Genomic DNA, 8,018 nt, shown 5'->3' on the forward strand with positions numbered 1-8,018 from the left:
CGGGGGCTCGCCAGAGAGGTACCCCACTATCTATCTTTGGGTTCAGGGTGGGAGTGGTAGTCGCCGGCGGTGGCGTGGGGATTGCCAGAGAAAAAGCTTGGCACGGGGGGCCCTAGAGGGATGGCCGGGGAGGCGGTGGACCGATGGCGGGGAGTGTATTCGGGGCGGGCGGGGTGGCGCACCGCCGGCCACAGGCGGTGAGGGGAGACTGTTTGGCCGGTGGGGGCTGGCGGCTCAAGGGGTGGAGGTTGAAGATGAACTACATGCCCTTGATTTCGTATCCAATGGCTGCAAAATCGACTGACCAGAGATGAAAAAGTCAGTCAACTGACGTGTAGTCTCACCTCTAGTGCATTCAGTTTCGACGGTAAAATTCAGTTTCGATGGCAAAATTCAGTTTTGATGGTTAAGTTCAGTTTCGACAGTTAAATTCAGTTTCGACAGTTAAGTTCAGAGATGAGCGGCTGATGTATTTTACATCTAGCACTTTGTGTTTATGTATTTTACGTCATCTATTGGTGATGCTATTAGAATTCCACTCAGGTTAATGTTGTCTCTCTTGTCCTGCTTCAGCCTCGGCGTCGTACAACTCACCGGAGTTGCTCCAACGATGAAACCCTCCATAGTGGAGCAGTACCTCGGGCTCCATCTCCAGACTCCTAAGATCTTCTTCCCCTTCTCCGACAGCCAAGTCAGCCGGAGCATCCTCACCGGCCAACCCAATCACACTAAGATCGACATGGCTTCACCAAAGAGGTTGTACACTCGTTGCATCTCTTTTTTACTCTAGATGTTATATATATTGTCCACTGAGCACACGTACTAACGGTAAATACGATTGTGTTATCCTACTATATGACAAGCAGTGAGGTACCAGGCAACTTAGCTATCCGTGATGGACTCTCTTGAACGCCATCATTATTTATCTCTGCGCGTTTGAGCTGTGCATTTGTCGATGGCCCTGGGAGTTGAGCGGGTAGGGCACTGGCCTGGGTCCAAAGTAATATAAGTAGCACAAAAACATTTTTTTAGTGTAGGCTTTTCCTTGCTCAAGCCTGCCTACTAGAATCGCCAGTGCTTGAAAGGAAAAGTGAATGAAAAATATAGGAATTGGAAAGTTTCCTATGGTACTACTATTCATGAATTTGGTTCAAAGGAATGGAGCAAAGGAAAACTGTAGGATTTGTTCCTTTAGTGTCTCCTTGAAAGAAAAATCGTAGGAATTTTAATTTTCACTTGCCCTGCTTTTCAAATTCCTATTCATGAAGCACAAGACTAAGAGATAGTAACATAATAGCATTATAACCGTACATTTTCTTGTGGTTTGACTTAATCTCACCATTCTTCTTTGCATCCTGTGATCTTCCAATTCTTGTGAATCAAACACCCAGATTGGCAGAAATCCTGTGTTTTTAAATTCTCTGTTTTGCACGTGCATTCCTATCCTATTCCTGTCTATTTCCTATCCCTGCATTGTTGGAATCCTCCAATTCAAACGACCCCTTACAGAATTACTTCTCTTATAGATAGTTGTCAAAGAAAACCTTGCATGGTTCGTCCCGCTCCTGCTACGCCGTCGTCCACCCCAACTCAGCTGCTCCAACGACAAAAGGGTCCAGCACAGCAGGGATCCGACCTCCAGACTGTCTTTCGCCGCCTCAGATCTTCTTCCCCGCCGCCGGCAGCCATGAAAACTGCATTACCATCATCAACCGAGCAGATGACCTCGAGGACTACACGGGTCCGCAAGAGAGGTCGCACTCTTTCGTGTCTGCTTACGTTATGCATCGCTTAATATTACATGCTACTTTATCGTCATGTTCACCGATTAGACTCTGAGTCAGCTCCAAACTAATGGTCAAACTTGAGTTTTTAAATGGTTGTGGGGTACATATCAGGGCCGCAATCAATAGTATTTATCTACTATCTGGTTAATCTCCGGTGTCTACTATGAGTTTCATGTTGGGTGGGAAACAAACAGTAAAGAAGCCATTATCTGTATTTTTTAACTGAAGCCATTATCTGCCTACTATTATTAGTTTTGGGTCTATCCATAGGTTGCTACCATCACTCTGGATTTCTGCATGCACTCCTTACATAATCTCACTATGTTTTATTCCTATGCATGACAGTTATTGTAAACAATGGAACTAAACATGTAGAGCAAAAGAGACGAGCCTTGCGTGGCAATAAAATTTCATGCAGACGTTGCTCCATGGTAGGCGCAAAGGCAGCCCCCTCCACCCATTTGGGGTTGTAATCGAGAGGGAGATATATGTTCTGAGGGGGATTCAGAAGGAGAAGACCACTCCTATTTACCCCCTGAGGTCTTCGCTCTAACTTGGCATGCTGATGTTGGTTATATCATGCATATGGTGCCTTGCATTGCTTACTTTATACATCAAATATGTCATCTGCTTAGTTTAGACATCCTTTATGCGAATGCCATCTGTTTAGTTTATTCATCGTTTATGTGACTTATGCAACGCCATCTTGTTTAGCCAGGCATCATATATGTGAATTTTGCAATGCCATCATGCTTAGCCAGTCATCTTATATGTAAATTATATCAGTCCATCCTTTTTTTCGTTACGTATTACATTTGTCAACAATGTTAGTACATTCAACTGCTCTTCATGTGCATCAGCCATTTGACACGGTGATGGAAAATTCGGGAGTGAAAACAAGGTCTTCAGAGCAGACTATGCTATCTGACGAAGCGCATATCTCGCTGGTTACGGATAGCTCCTCAGAGGACAATTCAGAGACAGATGACCAGTCCTATCCCCCCGAGGTGTATGCTCTAACTTGGCAGGGTTATGTTGCTCATATCGTGCGTATGGTGTCTTGCATTGCTATGTCATTTGATTAGTTTAGATATGCTTTATGTGAATGCCACCTGTTCAGTGTCTAATTACCATATATGTGAATTATGCATTGCCATCTTGTTGCAAGACATTATATATGTGAATTATGCAATGCTATCTTGTTGCAAAGACATTATATATGTGAATTATGCAATGCCATGCTGTTTAGCCAATCATCATGTATGTGAGTTATACCATGCTATCATTTTTTTGTATTATGTGTTCCATTTGTCGACAACGTTTGTATATTCAACTACTCTTCCTGTGCATCAGCCATTTGAAGTGGTGATGGAAGTATCTGGAGTGAAAACAAGGTATTCAGAGCAGACAATGCTACCTGCTGAAGCAGACATCTTGTTGGTTATAGAGAGCTCCTCAGAGGAGGATTCAGAGACTGATGACCAGTCCTATTTCCCCCTTGAGGTCTATGCTCAAACTTGGCAGGGTTATATTACCCATGTCATGCATGTTGTCTTACATTGCTTAGTTTTTACATTATATATGGATTGCCATCTACATACTTGCTTACTATATGAATCATATATTTGAATTATACCATGCCATCATGTTTACATAGTACATACATATAATCTATCTGAATTATGGCATGGCAACCCATTTAATAAAGACATCATATAGTTATATCATCTCATCCTGCTTAGTGTTTACAGTCATCATATTTTGAATTATGGCATTCTATCCGTGAATGTATGTGAATTATGGCATGCCAACCTATTTAATAAACACATTATATAGTTATATCATGTCATCCTATCTACATATTCATCATATTTTAAACTATGTCTTTCCATCTTTTTTAGTTAGCCATCATAATGTGAAATTGTGTCATGCTATCCTGTTTAGTTAGCCATCATATATGTGAAATTGTTTCATGCTATCATGTTTGGTTAGACAACATAAATGTGAATTATTTCATGCCCTCTTTTATTCTCCACTATCCATTGCACCTGTCTATCATACAATGTCTATACTTTCAATTACTTTTCTTGTTTATCAGCCATTTGAATTGGAGAGGGTGATGGCAGTATCTAAGGGAGTAACAACACGGTCTTCAGAAAAGATAGTGCTGCCAGTTGATGCAGATAGAACCACAGTTGTACTTGCCCAAGGACCAGATCCACCACACATAGCCCAGACTCTCGCAGATTGTACCCCTACCCAGTTGGACAAAGAACCAGCTACACCCCTTCTAACCTCAACCCCGGCAGATAGTAACCCAGTTCCAGTTGACACAACACCGTCTCCACCACAGAGCACCCAAACACGAGCAGTTAGTAAGGGAACTTCAGTGCCCAAAGCATGAGGACCACCACTCCGAATCCCAACTCAATGTTTAAAGGAGAAGAAGATTTGTTCTCGGGTCAGGTTCTGTAGCTATGGTTCATACTCCTGTGCTCTTGCATTACTATATTTACTCATACTGACTATTTTCAAATTTGAAGGATGGAATTGAAACTCCAATGGCGCAATAGGTATGTTTTAAACCTGTTTCTTTAACTGGTTTGTTGTTGTAACCTGCTCTATGTTGATTTCAGTTTCAATTGAATAAACAGTTATGTTCTCATGTCATGCACATTACAAGTGTTGTTATTGCTCTATAGTTTCCCACACTTATGTTCTGTCTATTCTACTTTGTCTTGAACAAATATTATTAACTGTGTCTCTATCTTGATTTGGCAACAAAAACTAGAATGATATAGACCATAAAGTGACCATGGTACATAGATATATGTTTGTTTCATGCTGTTATCCTGTGCACTTTACTATTGAATTCATTTACCAAAATGAGTTTCATATACAACATGGTAAACTTGTGATGTGTTTGCTTGTTTCTCTTTTAGAATGCGGACAAAATATTGGAGAACAGTACCCCGTTATGCAATGGTAAAGGAAGTAATGCATATAAGGTTCAAGATAGTGAGACATCCCTGTTGGTCTCCAAGAAAGCTAATAAAAACTATCTTGACGACAGTGAGAGAACCCAAAAGTCCTGTCTTGATGTAGTGTTCGAGTTACTGGCCACTACTACTGGAACAAGCTCTTCGAACTCGCTGCCTGAATCAGTTCGTCTTCTTGAGTCTCAACTTCAAGTTGAAAGACATCGATCAGATGTGCTGCGACAGGAAGCTAAAGGACTGAGAAAGTCCCTGCAGAATTCAGATGCATACTTCCTAGTGTAATAGCAAGCACTGGAGGATTTAAGCGCCAAACAAGAGAAAGTTAATAAGCTTGCTAAGCATCTTGCCAGCATTATGGGTACCCATGATATTGTTTCTTGAGATCTTCTGAAGTGGTTTCAGTTCTAGATTTGTTTTGCGGCGTTTATTTGCACTGGTCGCCAACTTTGACAACCAGTGTATATGATATGCTGCTTTGTTCCCTATATTTGCACTGGTGGCGAACTTTGATGCCCAGTGGATGTAATATGTGTAATAGCCATGATAGCCTAGCTAAGTTGCTTGCTTATTTATTTCCTTATTGTCTTGTTTATTTGTTTTCTTGTGGTCAGTGCAGTTCTTTTTCCGTGGTTTGCTAGTGGCCGCAATAACCTATTTTTAAACTAGGCCACAATAATCATGGGCTACATATTTACTATAGTGACACTGGGCCTCCTACCGGCCGTAGAAACAATGGGCCTTCTACGGGCCGTAGACACAATGGGCCTTCTATGGTCCGTATCATCAATGCACCTTATATGGGCCGTATGATCGATTGGCCAAACATGGTCCAATAACAGACCGCATTATGGTCGTAAACGGGCTAGAGTTGGAATCGTTCGTTCATGGGCCGATCATAACGGGCCATCGTTAATAGGCTGTATTTGATGACGCTATAAAAACGACCCAACGTATTAATGGGCCACAAACGGGCCGACTGTAACAAAGGGATGAATTTGGCCCACAAGCAGAACATGGCAGTAACGGGCCGTAAGTAACCTAATGCTAGAAATGAGCCCAAGAATAAATGGGCACTGAGAAGGCCGAAAGATAACATGGGTTGGAAACAGCCCAATGGAATAATGGGCTATTAATGGGTATAAAGTGATACATTGTTCATTACGGGCCAGTTTCACCACGGGCCATTAATGGGTCAAGAGTTACAAAGGGCCTCATATGGGCCGAAAGACGTCATGGGCCATACATGGGCCGGAAGTTAAAACGGGCTGGAATCATATTGGACGGCCCATATGATGCTACTCGGCCTAATTCGGATAGGTCATAGCGGTCCCTGGGTTAGAAGGCTATAAATGGGCTATATGTGAACAGGTCGTTAACATGCTTTCAGTGGGCCGGCCTGCCACCTTTTGACGAAGTCAAACGGGCCGGCCTTTTCACAGGAATGGGCCTCTGTTGGGTCGTGCTACATGTAGACGTATCATAGGCGCCTTCTGTCCAATGAGTGGATGACATCTGTCCCGATGGTGAGCCGACATGTGTTTCCTCCAGCCAATGATGATTTTACACATGGAAAATCCCCATTGGTCGGGGCTGTTAACAGGTTATCGGATCCAAAACTGGACCCGATAGCTTAACGGCGTTCCATTATGGTGGATGCCACGTGTCGGTCACCCTTGACGAAAGCACTTCTGTGACACACGATTTATCGTCATGGAAGTGGACACTTCCGTGATTATAATTTTGGTAATGTCATGGAACACTTCTACAACAGCACATGTATGATTATCTTGATTCTGTCATAAAATCGTCATGGATGTACATGCATGACAGAAAACGTGACCTACTGTGACAAACATGTATCATCATGGAAGTGTATTTTTTTGTAGTAATATAGGTGGGAGGGGGAGGGGAGCAGCAAGGGTGCTCCCCAAGTAGGAGGAATCCTACTTGGGGTCCTCCCCAATTCGGCCTCCCCCCTTCCATATTTGTCAGAGGGGGAAAAGGGAAGAGGAAGGAGAAAAGGAAAGGGGGGAGAACCCCTTCTTTCCCTTCCTCGGCCTCCTTCCACGGGGGTGCACACCGCCCCTTGTGGGCTGGTGTGCTCCCCTCTTATGGTCCATATCTTTTCCCCGTGGGTTCCGGTAACCCCCCGGTACTCCGAGAAATACCCGATACACTCCGGAACACTTCCGGTGTCCGAACACTGTCATCCTATATATCAATCTTTACCTCTCAATCATTTCGAGACTCCTTGTCATGTCCATGATCTCATCCGGGACTCTGAACAACATTCAGTCACCAAATCACATGACTCATATAATACAATATCATCATCGAACGTTAAGCGTGCGGACCCTACGGGTTCGAGAACTATGTAGAGATGACCGAGACACCTTTCCAGTCAATAAGCAATAGAGGAACCTGTATGCTCATATTGGCTCCTACATATTCTAGGAAGATCTTTATCGGTCGAACCATTATGACAACATACGTTATTTCCTTTGTCCATCGGTATGTTACTTGCCCGAGATTCGATCATCGATATCTTCATACCTAGTCCAAACTCATTGCCGACAAGTCTCTTTACTCGTTCCGTAATACATCATCCTATAACTAACTCATTACTCACTTTGCTTGCAAGGCTTCTTATGATGTGCATTACCGAGTGGGCCCAGAGATACCTCTTTGAAACTCTGAGTGACAAATCCTAATCTCGATCTATGCCAACTCAACAAACACCTTCGGAGATACCTATCGAGCATCTTTATAATCACCCAGTTACGTTGTGATGTCTGATAGCACACAAGGCATTCCTCTGGTATCCGGGAGTTGCATAATCTCACAGTCAAAGGAATATGAATTTGACATGAAGAAAGCCATAGCAATAAAACTGAACGATCAATATGCTAAGCTAACGGATGGGTCTTGTCCATCACATCATTCTGCTAATGATGTGATCCGGTTATCAAATGACAACTCATGTCCATGGTTAGGAAACCATAACCATCTTTGATCAACGAGCTAGTCAAGTAGAGGCTCACTAGGGACACAGTATTTGTCTATGTATTCACACAAGTATTTAGGTTTCCGACAATTCTAGCATGAATAATAAACATTTATCATGAATAAGGAAATATAAAACAACAACCTTATTATTGCATCTAGGGCATATTTCCTTTAGTCTCCCACTTGCACTAGAGTCCATAATTTTGATTACATTGTAATGATTCTA

The sequence above is a fragment of the Triticum dicoccoides genome, chromosome 1B (genome assembly GCF_002162155.2).
Source record: "Triticum dicoccoides isolate Atlit2015 ecotype Zavitan chromosome 1B, WEW_v2.0, whole genome shotgun sequence".
In the NCBI taxonomy this organism is placed as follows: domain Eukaryota; kingdom Viridiplantae; phylum Streptophyta; class Magnoliopsida; order Poales; family Poaceae; genus Triticum; species Triticum dicoccoides.